General features: G+C 39.4%; 1 protein-coding gene across 2 annotated transcripts in view; it reads right to left on the reverse strand.

Annotated features, from left to right (window-relative positions):
• The window catches only part of MACROD2 (mono-ADP ribosylhydrolase 2), a 902,990-nt gene that overhangs the window by 276,227 nt on the left and 610,717 nt on the right, over positions 1 to 16,046 (reverse strand). The gene's annotated exons all lie outside the window — the stretch shown is intronic.

The raw sequence follows: 16,046 nt of genomic DNA on the forward strand, positions 1-16,046 counted from the left end.
CACTGAATTGAACAGTAATGGGATATTGGCTTCATTGTAGTTACAATTTCAACAAGGTTAAACATTTATTCTACCCACTGATTTAAATATAAATGCCTTGTTGTTCTCAACTGAAGCAATGTGTAGGGACTCAACCCTACCTTCCTGAAGAGCCTTGCTCATGCTGCAAGAGATAAAAACCAAACACTCCCCCCAGCCACACGTTCTGAATTCCACTTGATACTGGTAGTTTTTCTAAAAAAATGTGTTTCAGCGCAGCGATGCTTGACCTTTAGGGATGCCATCCCAGTCCCTCCTTGACACACAGTGCCTCTGAGCACTGTGGGAAGCCTAAGCATCCAGAGATCTGCTGTTCAGCAATAGGAATAAGGTAACGATCCTGGACCTCGCAAAGCCCCATTCCCTATGGAAATGCATTTTGCAATTGATTGCAGGCTCTAATTGAAGGCTTGCCTGAAGTTGAGATATTCTCGGCGTGCCTCTCCTTGCCGAGTCCCTGATGTCTACTAATGCATCTGCTGCTACAGGCTGGGCAGGAGGAGAAGGGGGGAGAAATTGCTATGAGAGGCTCTTTCTTCTTGCTGACAGGGTCTTTGTGCCGAGAGTGGGAGCTGGGAAAGTGCACTGAAGGGCAGCAGGTTGGGGTGGAGGAAGAGGAGAAGAGGGAGAGAGCACAGGACTTCTTGCTGCAAGATGGGGTGCAGTGTTTTGGGAAGAAGGGCTGAATCTCGCCGAGACAGTAGCAGGGCTGCTGGCTTGGCTGGAGCTCTTGATGTTTCGATGAGAATAGGCAGAACATTGTGACAGGAGTTACAAGTACGAGGATTTGGGGATACACATGTATATAAGGGACATGAGGGAAGACAAATTACCACAGCAAAATGAAGGGAGATGTCAGCGTAAAAAGTCTGAGAAACTTCAGAGGAATAAAACATGCATAGGCAATGGACAAAAATACGAAGCCACATAAAGAAAACAAACAGTGTTACCAGCCCAGCTCTATCCTTTAAATCACTTCCACCACATTCAATTGCTGTGACAGATGCAACCCAAAGACCTAGGTGGATTATCTAAAACCAACAGAGTACTTGGTGAAGGCCATTCTTAGTACAAGAACAAACAAAACAATCTGACATTATTTCTACTGAAGCACAGTTTTTATCTCCTCTCTAAGGGAAATCAAAGATTTCCTAAGACCACATAAAGAAAATCAGCTGAAACAACACATACTTACTCCTTGTGAAAAAAAAAAAAAAAAAAAAAAGGAAAAAAAAAGATGTTCTTTTATCTTTTTCCCCAAAAGGAATATATGAGAAAAAGTTATAAGGCAGGTTGGGTGAAAAAGCAAGATACTGTGTGAGACATATTTAATCTACTTAGTTTACACTTTTCAGCAAATACATTATTGATTCTTTGTTTGTGCATATTATTCACACTGTGGATTTCTTTTCCGTTCTTGCCTCGGGCAGAAGGATAAACCATATAAGTATGATAAACCATACTAAAGGGTCACACAGACCAGCAGCTATTGTATTCAGGGAATCTACAACAGTTCAAAACTGAAATATTTCCAAATAATCTGGAGTTCAAAAATGCCAGTACATTTCAGAGGAACAGAGAGGGGGATGCATTTTATATTTGATGCTTAATAGCTCCTGTTCTTCACTGTACAATAGGGTACTTCATGCTACTTCAACACCTGCTACGCGAACGCTGCTAAAACAAGTGCTTGTGCTCCAGGATGTTTGACTTGACACATCACTGCACTATCTCAACATTTTATGCATTAATTTTTTAAGAGGAAGCATTTTTCCTCCTTGCCTAGATGCTGCTTCATTTCTGTAGAAGTCATTTGTCTGGCAAGAGGTGAGCTCCATCTGAAAATACATATCCTTATTTTTGTCCAGCAAGGGTCACAGTTCACCTTGTTTGATTTTATGCTACTGTATGTATTAGCAGCCAGCCAATCTACTCCAGATATTTAACTTTATTTCAGACTGTATTGCAGCAACTTTGTGAACAGTGGAAGCCACCAGCAACTATTCAAACTTCCTCCCAATGCTGCATTGAAAACTCTTTTTGCTTGCTCTTTTACCCAACATCACAGCAATACACACAAAAGGAGAAATGTGATTAGAAATAGTTTTAGGGATTGGATTAATGTGAAAACTGATTTAAAGCAAGGATAAGGAAAACTTGAAATTTAAAACTCTGATTTCAGCAAACCTGACTGGTTACAAGTGTGCAACTCATACTTCTGATGCTCTTGGCAAGTCCATGGAAAATACAAAAATACCATAATCTTTTGGAAAACCTTGACTGTTCTTCCACCTTTTTTCTGTTTTTAAGGACACACTCACATGCTAATTATATATACCTGCATTAGCACCCTCTTTATTACAACACTTCTCTTGACTGACAATCAGACTCTATCTTCAGTTGCCTTTTAAACCCAACAACAGTAGCTGATCAACAAAATATCCCGGATCTCATCAGGTTCTTCAGCACGTCAAAAGATCACAGCATTAATTGTCAAACAAGTATTTTTTAAAAATATGATTTCTGCTAATATCTCTAATTTGCATTTCACTCACAATTATGCATTTACTGAGTCTTGCATACTTCAATCAAAAAGGAAATTAAATAACTAGTTAATGGCACTTCCAATCCCACAAATTCAAATCCAATTTAGTCTTGATATGAACTTTAGGTCTTATTAACACTTGTTTTAAATAGCATTTTCAGCATCTATTCTGACAAGTTGTCAGTGTGATTTTTTTTTTTTTTTTTTAATCATTATACAAGCAAATGTGTTCTGCTTTAGCAAGTAATGGAAGTTCCTAATGTTTAGAAAGGTTTAACAAATGCCAGCGTTTCTGGTTAGACCAACTTTGGTAAATCTGGCTATAAAGTAAAAAGATTTAATTTTGCAAGATGCCATTTTCCAGGGGAAAAAAACAAACAAAAACCCAAAACAAACAAAACAAAACACCCCTATGTTTTCCATGTCATTTTGAACAATATTCAAATTGATATAGGAGAAAGAGAAATGCCAATGTAAATGACAATTACTGTAGTCAGAAGCAATGCTCATATTTGAAAAAGAAGCCTATGCTATGGTTCGTTAGATCAAGCAGTGAAGGATATGGAGGACTAAGAAATGTCTTTTGTCCAACAACTCAGTACAAATAAGAAGCTGATCTGGACAATTTAAATGTAAATTTCTTACCACCTGTCAGACAAGTGAGATTTAAAGACCTCCACTTAAAAAACCAGTCATCTCCAACCTGAGTCTTTAAGTGAAAATTGACCTCCCACCTCAATTTCCTTGTAAATGTGGCCATGTGGCAGCAAAAGGGGTGGTGTATTCCAGCACTTTATTAAATTTAGCTTGTGTGTACACTCAGCATGAGGTGACCCACACTGTGCCTGGGGAAAATGACACTTTCAAGGCAGATCTCCACACTCCATGCCAGAGCCAAACACAATTACTCCTCTTGGAAACATGACATCCCAGGTAGATTAGCAGGAGACGTATGCAAAAGCATTTAAACTTATTGGATGGAGAAACCTCATTGATTATTAAGCAATGAAGCAAACTAGAGAAAATAAAAGATCTTTCATTCAGGAAATGTGAAAAGAAAGTGGGTTAGTTCAAAAGAGGTTTTTACATAATCAAAACTGAAGGTAAGACTTAGAGTCGAGCTTACAGAGTGGCTCTAGCTAATGTGATTTCCATTAATATTATCAAAGGGTCCTCTCTATATATACAATTACATTTGAGATAGCTTGCATTACCATGTCAGCTGCACATCTCCAGATCGTGTAAAATACCACTGCAATATTGAGTTGAGTCAGGATTATTTCAGTGAATTATTGATATGCAGTTACCAACATCCACAGCATAGCCTTCCCTATATCTCTGGGGACAAAAACTAGGAAAAAAACCCCAAAACTGCATGGAGGAGGGAAAATCATCACTGTATGGCACAAAATCCCATAAATCCCTGTAAGCCCCTCTTACAGGAGGTGGTAGAAGATTTGGGGGTGGGGGAGTGATGATCACCCTGGGGAAGAAGGGGTGCAAGGAAAGCCTTTGTCTCTCACCATCCAAACCAATTTTCATTGGCAAAAAATTAAATTAATTTTCCCCAAGTCAAGTCTGTTTTGCTCATTACGGTGCTTGACAAGTGATCTCCCTGTCTATCTCAATCCACAAGCTTTTTCATCTTATTTTCCCCTGCTGTCCTGCTGAAGAGGAGGAGTAAGAGTGGCTGGCTGGGCCTCTGGCAGCCAAGGTCAAGCCACCACACTACCACAGAATTCTCTGTCACAAAATATTCTAACTATTCTATTTTTTTCTCACCAAAACACACAATTTGAAAGCCTGCAAAATGAAGTCACAATATCACGGGGAAAAACTATTTTAAAAGGCAGGGAATGGAAAATTAAGGCATGAGAACACTTAGGCTGGTGAGAAGAGTGTAAGAGCTTGTTCAGAGACAATCAGATAAGTATTTTGGGGGGGTGGGAGAGCTATTTCGCTTAGACTTTCCTAGTTAGATTTACAAAACTGACAGACTGTAATTCTACAAGAAACAAGGTTGATTTTTATAAATCAATTGCTAAAGAAAGGACCTCCACAATAAAGCAAGAAAACTCACAGTACTGATGAGTCAAACCCAATGAGATCAATACCCATGCTTATTTGAATTTTAGATATTTATACATAAGCTTTGCAAAATAATCTCATGCAGCTTGATGCTTATGCAGAGAAAAGCTACTGAACTTACAGTAGCTTTTCACAGAGACAGGAAAACAATAATGTACTGAAAGTTTGTAGGGTTATTCCACTGAAAATTTGAACACTACTAAAAATTATTTCAAAAAGCAAACAAAGGTCAGTCACCATCTAAAATAGTTTTGAATAAATAAAAATAAATTATACTAACGCTGAAATAGATACTAATCAAGCCATGTCAAAATGACCATATTTCCAGCACTTGGTATTTAACTTAAAAGTACTCCAGGAATAGAGAAAAAAAAAAGTGGTGGACATCTGAATGTGTCCTGGTTTGAGCCTGGTCGGCAGCCAACCACCACGCAGCCACTCTCTCTCCCTTCTCTTCCGGCAATAAGAAGGGACAGAGAGCCAGGCTTGGGGTTCGAGGTAGGACTGGGATGGGGAAAAAAATCCCCCTTTATGGTCATGAGCAAATGGCAGACTCGTTAGGGGAAGAAAAAAAGAACATACACTTATTACAGCCACTAACAACACTTAATAGAGTAGGACAGTGAGAACAGTGAGGACAGTGGGGGAGCTGTCCTGGGTTGAGTGAGTGGTGGAGTTTTTTGGTGGCAGGGGAGGGGGCTATAGGGGCGGCCCCCTGGGATAAGCTTCTCGAAGCTCCCCCAGCTCCAAGTCAGCTCCACCTCTGCACCAAAACTGAGCCCATCAGCTGCGCCTCTGCGATAACGTATTTAAGAAGGGACGTGGTGAGGAGCAGTGGGACTGGTGAGGAGGAGTTGCTGCAGCTGCGTGAACACCAAGGTCAGTGGAGGAACGGAGGAAGAAAGGAGGGGGGAGGTGTGCTGGAGCAGAGCCCCCCCTGTATCCTGTGGGGAGACGGCAGGGCGGCCCCCCCTGCCACCCATGGAGATCTACAGTGGAGCAGACACTGATTTATGGCCTGTGTTTCCTTTCACATGGCTGACCAAGGTGTCTGTGCCCGAAGAAGGCCGGGGTCTTGTGGGAAAAGGCAGCCCCGCTGCTGTAATTCAGCGCTGGGAGGATTGCAGCATGTGGGGGGGTCCTACACCGGAGCAGCTCGGGAAGGGCTACAGCCGTGGGAGGGAATCCAGTCGGAGGAAGTTAGTGACCCATGATGGAGCGGTGTGGGGAACGCTGCGGCCCATGGGAGGGACTCATGTTGGAGAAAGTTTGTGGAGGACTGTCTGCTGTGAGAGGGGGACCACGATGGAGCAGGGGGGAACAAGTTCCGGACACTCCCCTCACCAAAGATAAAGAAAGCGGCAGCACTGACTGCACCCCCCATTCCCTGCCCCTGCGCCCCTGGGGGAGGAGGTAGAGATATCGGGAGCAGAGCTGAGCCTGGGAAGAAGGGAGGGGTGCGGGGAAGGTGTTCTCAAGATGTGGCAATGCTTCTCACTGTCCTACTCTGTTAGGTGTTGTTAGTGTCTGTAATAAATGTATGTTCCTTTTTTTCTTCCCCTAACGAGTCTGCCTTTTGCTCGTGATCATAAAGGGGAATTTTTCCCCATCCCAGTCCTATCTCGAACCCCAAACCTGGCTCTCTGTCCCTTCTCATTGCCGGAGGGGAAGGAAGAGAGAGCTGCTGTGTTGGGGTTGGCTGCCAACCAGGCCCAAACCACGACAGGAGCTTCGAGAAGCTTCTCCCAGGGGGCCACCCCTATAGCCCCTTCCCCTGCTGCCAAAAAATCCCACCACTCACTCAAACCCAGGACAGAATGAAAGAGGGAACTCTAAATTTCAGAAGGGTCAAAGAAGTAGGATTTGTATTCCTTAGAAAATGGGAGATTACAATCAAACCTTTAAGACACAAGTGATTTTGAACAAACAGAAAGACTAATTGCTGCATGGTATCCGAGTTCATGCAAACATCAAAAGGAGGGAAATGAATTTGAATGAAGAAATCGTCTCTCCAAGATGAATTTGTGAAAATTTCTCTGTACAGATTGTAACACTGGGAAAAAAAAAAAAAAGCTTGGGATAGCACTAAGACTAGCTTTTGCAAACAATTTCAGAACCGCTTAGAACACTATCTGAAGAAAGAGCTAGTGTGCAATAATAGTGCTAAGTCAAAGGAGGAAACAATAAATGTGTGAGCTTCTGGGACATTTCTTGTGCCGAAACTTTAATATGGATCTTGCTTCCTATCAGTTCCCATCAGATTTTACATACACCTTTCTCAAGTTCTGCATAGGTAAGGATGGGATAATACCACCAGGTACACACTGGAAATAAATGATGATTCAAAAGGATTGAGGTATTTTTGAAAATTCAGAAAACAAATTTAAAAAGCCCACGCACTAATTTTAACAAAGCAATTTCAAAGTGTGGAAAAACATCACCTTCTAAATCCAGGTTTAACAAAAGAAGTTGCTATTGCCGTGAGCACCTCATCTCTGTCCCACAGGAGTTACTCCACACTCAAACCTGCTGGCTGAAATGTTTGTGTGAACACCTTTTGCTTTGGTCCAAATCAAGTGGGATGGGTTGGCTTCAACAGCCTCCATCTAGGGCTGTTTTTCCTCGGTATTGAAATGGATCGGCAAGCCGTCAGACCGACAGGCCTGGGGCGGCCGAGGGAATCTGCAGGGCGAGCACCCTCACAGCAGCTGGAACTGGAGTAGCCAAATAGTGCTTAGGTAGGGCTGTCTGGGTGTTTTGGTGGCAATGGCTTTGGTTTCTTTCTTTTGGTTTGTTTCTGTTTGTTTTTTTTTGTTGTTGTTGTCTGTTTGTTTGTTTGTTTGTTTGTTTTCTGTTTCTTAGAGGGGTTTTGTTTGGTTGGGGTTTTTTTGTTTTTGTTTTTAGTTTTGGTTTGGTTTTGGTGATTTTTTTTTTTGCAAATAAGAGTATTTTCTAAATGACTGCATGCATTGTGTGTTAATGTGATGACACTGTTTTAACCACTGAAAATTACAGACGGATAATCCAGGACTGGATTGAAGCACAGGATTACCTCCTAGCGTTTACTAAGTGGATATTTATATTTGTTGTGGAGGAAGAGGAAGAGAGTTCCATCATCAGTTCTGACATTTCAGGGGAAGAGAGGAGCCTTATAATTTAGAGATCCATGGACATTAATGTATTTAGTAGGCAGTGATAAAAACAAGCAGTGATTAGAGAGTGACCTTAATAGCAGAGATCATACATTAAAAGCTACAAAATTAAGACTACACATGAAAATCAGGCAGAACCATTCTGTTCAGTAAGTAGAAAACCAGTGAAATATGTTGACAGTGAGAGTCATAAAAACAAATAATAAAAATAAGTAGATTAAAAAAGATTGTGGAGGTAAGAAAAAACTTAAGACACCGAGAATGATAAAATGTGGAGCCAAGGCGAAAATATATTCAGTGCAAATATCAAGGTGACCTCTTCCTAGGTGGAAACTTTCATACCATGAAGCTTCACTAACTGGTGAAAATTGATCTATTAAGTAAACATAATTCATTATCCAATGTAATTTTTTAAAAGTTATATAATTTCTTGAAATTATATGTAATTTAAACATATGTTTATAAAACTGCAAGTCTATGTTTTATTGGCATAAATGCTGACAGAGAAACTTTTCTATTTATTCCTTTTCAGAAAGTGTTCAGCTTAGTTAAGGTCAGCATAAATGCCATGTAATCAACATGGGAAACTCAGAAGAAAGTCAACTGCTAGGAAAAGAAATCTTGAAAACATGAAACAAGCTAAGAAGGGATTTGGAAGTTAATTCTTTACCATCAAATGCATGAAATTCCACAACTAGAGCATTACTTACTGCCCTTGGTGAGACAATTTTAAATATGCTGGCATTATTAAAGAAATTCAATAGCAGAGCAGTTAAATTCTTCCATGTCACTTGTGCACAATTTTGAACAACATCTACTGAAAGTATACATGGTGAGTTGATAAAACCTTGTGTATGCACATAAATTAAACAGCTAGAGATTCTTGTACACTGAAGTTTGTCAATTGTACGTTCTCCACTTCTTGGTTGCCAAGCATGGTAAATACAATCACGACTTCTAATTACCTATATTCAATAAAATGGTGACAACTCATTAATCAGGCCACACAACAGCAAGACTGGTATAAGGTTCCACAGCCTGGAATCCTCATTAGGAATGACATGGAAGCATTGCCAATATGCACCCTCATTATCTGCATCTTGGCTGACAGCTTCGATTAGAAGGGAGCTTTGAGTTTCACATCTTCCTTTGTGAAAAGCCTACTATATATCAGTAAACCATTGCTTTACTGAAAATTAGACAATTAAAACTTATGAAGTCAACAGCAAGATAAAATAGAAGATTACTAGAACACTGACCAGCACTGTTGGCATGTAAGTAGCAACACTCTTTTCGTCTATATTGTATTTAGTACTGTGGAAAACGCAGCAACTTTTCCTTTCTTTCTCACCTTGTGAACTAGGCTTTATTTTTCTAAAAGGGACAAAAATCACCTTCTCTTAATTAAGCGATGCATATTTAGCAACTGAATTGTTCTTTTCTCTCATTCTTAAAACCAGAAAAAAGCCCCAGAAGACTACAATCAGAGAGCAAATATAGCTCAAAATGCCACTGGACTTACAGCAGTAATGTTCCTAATGGCACCCGTCTGAAAAAACTGTTCTGGACTCGTAATGGTCTGCTATATTGTGTTTACTAGCTACAACAAAAAGAATGGTTAAAAACCTATCAGTGGCATAATGTTTAGTACCTATTATGGACACAAGTATAACTAGCTTACAGTAATTAAAGGCATAAGAAAATGATTAATGTTCTGAAGCCATAAAACAGCATCAGTTGAAAAGCTATTATGATTGCACTGTCTACAGCTCACAGCCTACACTGGGCAATTTATGGTGATATGCATTCTACATAAAACTAGTGCTCATTTTTTCCAACATTGGACAATGAACTGGTACATGAAGCTTCAACTATGCACCACACACGGGTCACCACTGGAGCAGTCGGTTTACTCTTATCCTAAGGATGCTGCTATTTATTTTATTGATATTAAGTTCTAGGTCTGTCTATTCTGTATTTTTCTCATCAGAATGCCAAACAGTTCACACTGTCATCTTCTCCATTTTAGAAATACAGTTTTGATCATAAAAACTAAGAAATGGGAATATGGATACAGAAAACATGCTACCAGCCTGTCAGCTGGAACAATGCACTGACATGTATACTGGCTCTTATTTAGCTCAGGGATGTCTGAATGAGGCCCTCCCCATGTGGGATCAGCATAACATTATTCATATAGAACAGTACCTTCCTCAACAAGTGACCTGTAAGTGCTAGCCAGTTTGACTAAGCAAACTAGAATTTGTTTTTTGACAGAACAGCTCATGAAAGATGTGATGAAAGATGATATTTTCCATATGGGATACTTCCTTGAAAGTGAAGGTTTAATGTTCTTATTCCAGAGAGAAATTAAAATAGAAGGGGACAGAAGTCTTCCACTGCCACAGCATCACATTGAGTAAATTCTTACCCTATAAAGAGTATTCTACATTATTTCTGCTAAAGGGTTCTTTCAAACATCATAGAGAGAAGGGAAAAAAAAAAAAAAAAAAAAAAGTGATGTGCTGCATTGTCCAAAACTAAATTGGAAAATGATAGATACAGTTTATCATCTAGTAATATATAGGAAAGCAAGCACTCCACTCTCTCATAAGTAATATATTGAAAGGAATAAAAAGGGTGGCACATACAAATTGTTTACAAATCAGACTTTAATGTTCTTTCCAAGGGGATAGATACTCTTTCAATAAAAAGTAAGATAACAAAGTCCTCTCTGCCCAACATGAACATTAAAGGTGGGATACATTGGACCAGATTTCTCCTCTGCTGAAGCCAATGAAGTTAGAGGCAAAGCAAACAGGGTCAATTACAAAAAGCTACATCTATAGCTCTAAATGCAGTGGAACGTTTCACAGCTAGTGCAAACCACTATAGCTTCTCTGAAACCAAGGTATGTTGACTTACTTCAACGTGAACGTAACTCTGTTTCAACTTAAGTTACCAGATGAAAACCTAAAACCAAAGCAGCATAATATAAAGAACTTTATTATGAGTAGGTCAGTTCAAATAGGGTCTCATGTTCCAAATCTAACCCTAGAAGCCTCACATGTACAGCACCATTCCAAGAAATACTTAAGAAAGCAGCTAACTAAAACATCTACAAAAGACCTCAAGATTTTTCCATAGTTGACTGAGGAAATCTAGTTCTTTAGGCTGCCTTTTTTTCCTTTCCACCTGGACCCAGCCTAGGTCCTGTTCCCTGGGACAACTTCAGAGACCAGCTGTCATCGCTCGGACCTGCTAGCAACCATCGTTGCTGTGACAGGCTTCTCGTGCGGTAGCTGTAACACGTCCATCCAAACCGAGGAGCCATTTCGGTTCCTATGGGATCAGACACAAACCCACCCCTCACAACATAATTTAGGTTGTGCTCTCTCCAGGGATCTTGCAAGCCACTGCGCAGCGACTCTGCCTCCTCAGGACTAACCTGGGTGATCCCCGTTCCGTGGCAGTGATCGACGAGGTGCCGGGTAGCACTCAATAACCTTTATCGCACCCTCCAAATCCTAGCGCCGAGAGTGAACAGTTTGTTTATGGGTGGTGGTGGTGACAGGCACACCAACAAATCCCCTTGCTCAGTCTAACGGGGTGAATTGAAAGATTAAGTCTGTCATGCCAGCATGGGGCCTCATTTTTCTTCTGTGCTACATAGGTCGCCCCCTTCCCGCAGCTTGTATTTGATTGTGATTAATTTGTCAAGGCTGGCTATAGCATGGAAATGAAGAAATGGATTGCCAATTACAGTTAGTCTTCCCACAGAATGCCCATCGAACCGGTGCTATTCTGCAGTAGTGACAGCTCAGAAATAAACTGAATTCAGCTCTATCGAGCGGAAACCTGACACAAAGTGTATTTTAAAGCAGAAGGTGACTTCCCGCCCCCCAACCAGATCTTCAGTAAATGGTTGACTTCTATCCTGCCTGCCTGGCAGGTACACAAAAAGGCCACCCGCATTTATTTTTGTAGTCACCTTGTTAAGATGTACTGAACTTCTGACTTAACACTCTTCAACAAGGTGCACATTTGTTTCTGAACACCTCACCTCGAGTAAGCCTGAAGGGGAATTTAATATGTGTATCATTGCTGCTAAGTAAACAAAACCAGCAGTGATTCTGCTCTGTACAGAAGCTCTTCAAAGCATTCAAACTTTCTCCTGAACAGTACTCACAGAAAGGTAAATTTTGACTCTTGCTGCATTTCTTCTGCAGTAAACTTCACATGTTCTCACAAGCTGTTTAATATTTCATTGATCTAGATAACTAGCTTAAATTGAATAATCAGATTCTGATAGATTAATGAAATAGGAAACAATTCCACAATGATCTGATTTTTTATTAATAATTATTAATATGGAATTTGAGAAATAATGCCTCAGTCCCAACAATGCATACATGCAATTCATTTTATGTACTGATACAACCAACCACTTGAGGTATACATTCAAAGAATGTATACAAATCTATCTTTCTGCTACCTTAGAAATTAAGTTGGTTTTTTTTTAAAAAAAAAAAAACAAAACCAAAAAATCCCTTTTCCCTAAAGAAAATTCAGACCACTGTAATAGATGCTTCCTTCCATTGTGCTAATTCACTGGATTTTATACAATCGTCTTGGGTATCCCATCTTCAGACAGAAGGAAGGTGAATGTGTTTCCAACTGTCAGCAGCACACAATGGCTTTTAAATGCATTCTGAAGACAAAAAGGCACATCTCCTTTCCAGGCCCAAGGTAGCCTTCCACTAACAGAACCACCGCCAAGATCCACGGTGTGCAGGACTGCAGAATACGTCTTATAAGCAGGATCCTGCCTTAGAAACAGGATTAGTCATTCATTACACTGAATCATACGACTTTGCTATTCTTCTGCCTCAGCAGCAGTTGCCCTTTCCAGTGATGTATGGTAGCATTCCTATTTAACAAAGATGCAGAAAAAAAGGACAACACAGTGAACAACCCTTGGAGGCAGAGGCACCTTTAAACTGAATTCAGGTACTTTGATGAGACTTAGAATAGTAGGTCTGTACTGTTGATCTTTTCTTTAATTTGAGGAGAAATAGAAAGCATTTGCCCTAACAGCAACACACTTTTGCCTTTCACAGGCCACCTGAAAGTCTCAATATTCTCACACATGCTTCTTCCATGCTTCCTGAAGCGACCTTCAGACACCAAACATATGAATGAGAGATGATCTTGGTAATGTAGAGTAAATTTATGTATATGGTGAATTCCTGTATTTGTACCGGAGTAGTATTTAGGATCTCCAACACTGACAAAGCCCATTACAATAGGTATCGTATAGATACACAGTAAGAGACAAAGTCTGCTATGAAGAATGAAAAATAGGACAAATAAGAGGCAGGCCCACAATATTCTGCGGCTGGACCTAGCCAGTCCTATCAATGTCCACTAGAAATAAGGAAAGAATGAGAAAGAGGAGCTTTTCTTCTTAAGGCATTTACTATCTAATGCAGTCACAGAAGTTCAAAAAGATACAGTTAATACCTTTGTGGTAAAACTAGTTGATATGTGTCACACTACAAATATTATTCCCAGTCAGCTTTAGTGTCTCAGGGCTTTTATAAGCTACTTACAGACACACAAACACACACCATTATGACTATTCTGTTCTCAATAGAGTAAGTTTTAAGCTGTGAGTAGGAGTCAATATTAACTGAATACACGGTTTTAATTTGTAAACGTCAGATAAAGCAATTCTACAGTATTCAAATGATCTTGGGTGATGATCTAGGAGTAAAAATCTTACCCTAGGCACTTTTTAGATCTTTTTCTAGCTGCTAAAGAATAGAGGAATGTGTGTTGTATAACTAAGGTTACATACAAGACTAGTTATGCCACAGTGCACAGGCAAATGAAATCACTGCTAATACGACACACATCAGCTCTAGTGCAACTTTTCAAATCCAGGAATAGTTTTACAGCTGTCAAGATGATACCTATTCTTCTTTAACTAGATTAATTTTACATTAAGTTCCTCCTTTCAAGGAAGCTCAGTCGCATCATGAAATTTGACTGAAACCATTAAGCTAGCTGTCTGTCTTTTTACAATGTGTATTTTTTTTACAATGTGTTTAAAACTCAGAGGTAGCATACTTCATATACAACATTTTCTGTAGAAATGGAAAGTCATAAAAAAATATTCTTATAATTACTAAGTTGTCACACTACATTTAATCACAAATATGGTGAAAAGACACCCACAACAATGGAATATTCTCCTATTGCAAATAAAACTTGCTTTGCTATAGCACCTAATGGGATCTCACCAAAGAATCTGAGGTAATGGTGTGATTCCCTGATATGAATCTCAGTTGTCAGTGAAGAAAACATGTAAGAAGCTTGGAATCACAGAATAACTCAGGTTGAAAGGGCTACGACACCTCTGGAGGTTATCTGGCCCAACCTTCTGCTCAAAACAGGGACAACTTTTAAATGTGGATGAGGTTACTCAGGGCCTCAGAGAATCCTAAGAGAGCACATCTTTGTCTTTGCTTCCGAATGCTGACTTCTCAAGATGCAATATAAATGTAGAGAAGTAGTCAGGAATAGCAATATAGACTCCTAACTAGTTGATTTAATTACCTGAATAGGTATCCAAACGATTAGACTAGCTGCTATTAGCCTCTTAATTCTTTGAAACAGTAATTTCTAAGTTATCTTGGCCCAGTTCGTTCCTTTATATACATTTAAAGCTAAATAAAGTAAAACTGCATAGTTTTGAACTTGGGCATCCTTCTGCTGCTGTTTTTTTCCACAATGCTGTGGTACATTCCACGTCATTGAAGCCAATGCAAATGGTGGAATTCACTAACAGGTTGGGATCCAAGTTTAGTTTTAGAGACATGCTCTTTTCTGAGGGAAGTAGCAAGAATACATCAAATTAAAACTTTGGATAGCAATAATTGGATGTTTTACCAGGACATATTTTGTACTTCATGTATCATGTTACTTTAAAGTCTCCAGGACCAGGTCCGTATATCTTTATTTTCATACTTAAATCAATTTCTTAACAAATTAGCTTCAAAGAGCTTTAGCCTTTCCTGATTGTAAAGCCACCGAACAAACACATAAGATTATCTTGTTGACATCAGCCAGGAAAATTTAGAAAAGGGAATTAAGTGACACTGCTGGTATATAAAAATACAGAGTTTTAACTTTCATCATGGTAATTGAGACAATCTTAATTCTTTGAATGAAAAAACACAAATACCAAACCAAACATTATATCTGACCAGCCAAAGCCTTGTTTGTGATATCAGCAATATGTTTTCTGAATACCAGAGATCTTTCCCAGCTCTTTTACACTTTGCAGAATAGTTTGCCTGGAGAAAAAACAAAACAAACCAAACCAAACCAAAAAAAAAAAAAAAAAAAAAACCAAAACACAAACAAGTGAAAGGAAAAAGGGGAAAAGTGCCCAAAGTGCAATGTGTTTTTGATGCCTTAGATGTTACTGGCTTTTTGATGCCAGAGATGTTACTGGCTTTTCTTCAACAGTCTGCAGATACCTATATAGCTCATTGCAAAAGCAACTAGGCATGAGCCATGATAGGAGCTTGAAGATATAAGCCACTATGAAATAAGAGGAAGAGAGCACACAGACAATTCTTTGTTGCAGAGTAGAACCAAGAAATTGAGGGTAAAGAGTGGGGAGAGGAGTTGCAAGATTGAAGTGGGCAATTAATACATGCAAATATAAACTCCATACAGTGAGTCTAACAGAGGAGCCAAGCCTTCCAGACTTTACAAAGCCTTAAGTTCTTCATGATTCTGCTGAATTTAAAAGAAAAAAGTAACTACATAGGCTCTCTATCTCTTCCTAAAAAGAAAAGGAAACAGACAAAAAGCAAGGCCATGAGGCAACTGAGTATTCTGTGTTCAATAGTCTAAGCTTTCCAAAGAAAATTTTTAAGGAGGCTCACTCAATGCCATTGTATTGAAGGACAAGATTTGTCCTCTAGTATTCAGGGGAAATGCTGCAAGTTGGACCAGTCAGCAAGAACTTCAGAATAGATAAAATTCTAGATAGTCTAACTACAATATCCATAAAATACCAATTTCCACTGAAAAAGAGAGCTTATTAAGTCTCTCATCTGGAATCAAGTTTGAGCTTCTCCTTACTAAATACATCATATGAATGTTAATTTTAGACTGTTGAAAGCTCATTGATTTACACTTTCCAG

This window comes from Tyto alba, unplaced genomic scaffold (assembly GCF_018691265.1).
Source record: "Tyto alba isolate M040663 unplaced genomic scaffold, T.alba_DEE_v4.0 Super-Scaffold_16, whole genome shotgun sequence".
NCBI lineage: Eukaryota > Metazoa > Chordata > Aves > Strigiformes > Tytonidae > Tyto > Tyto alba.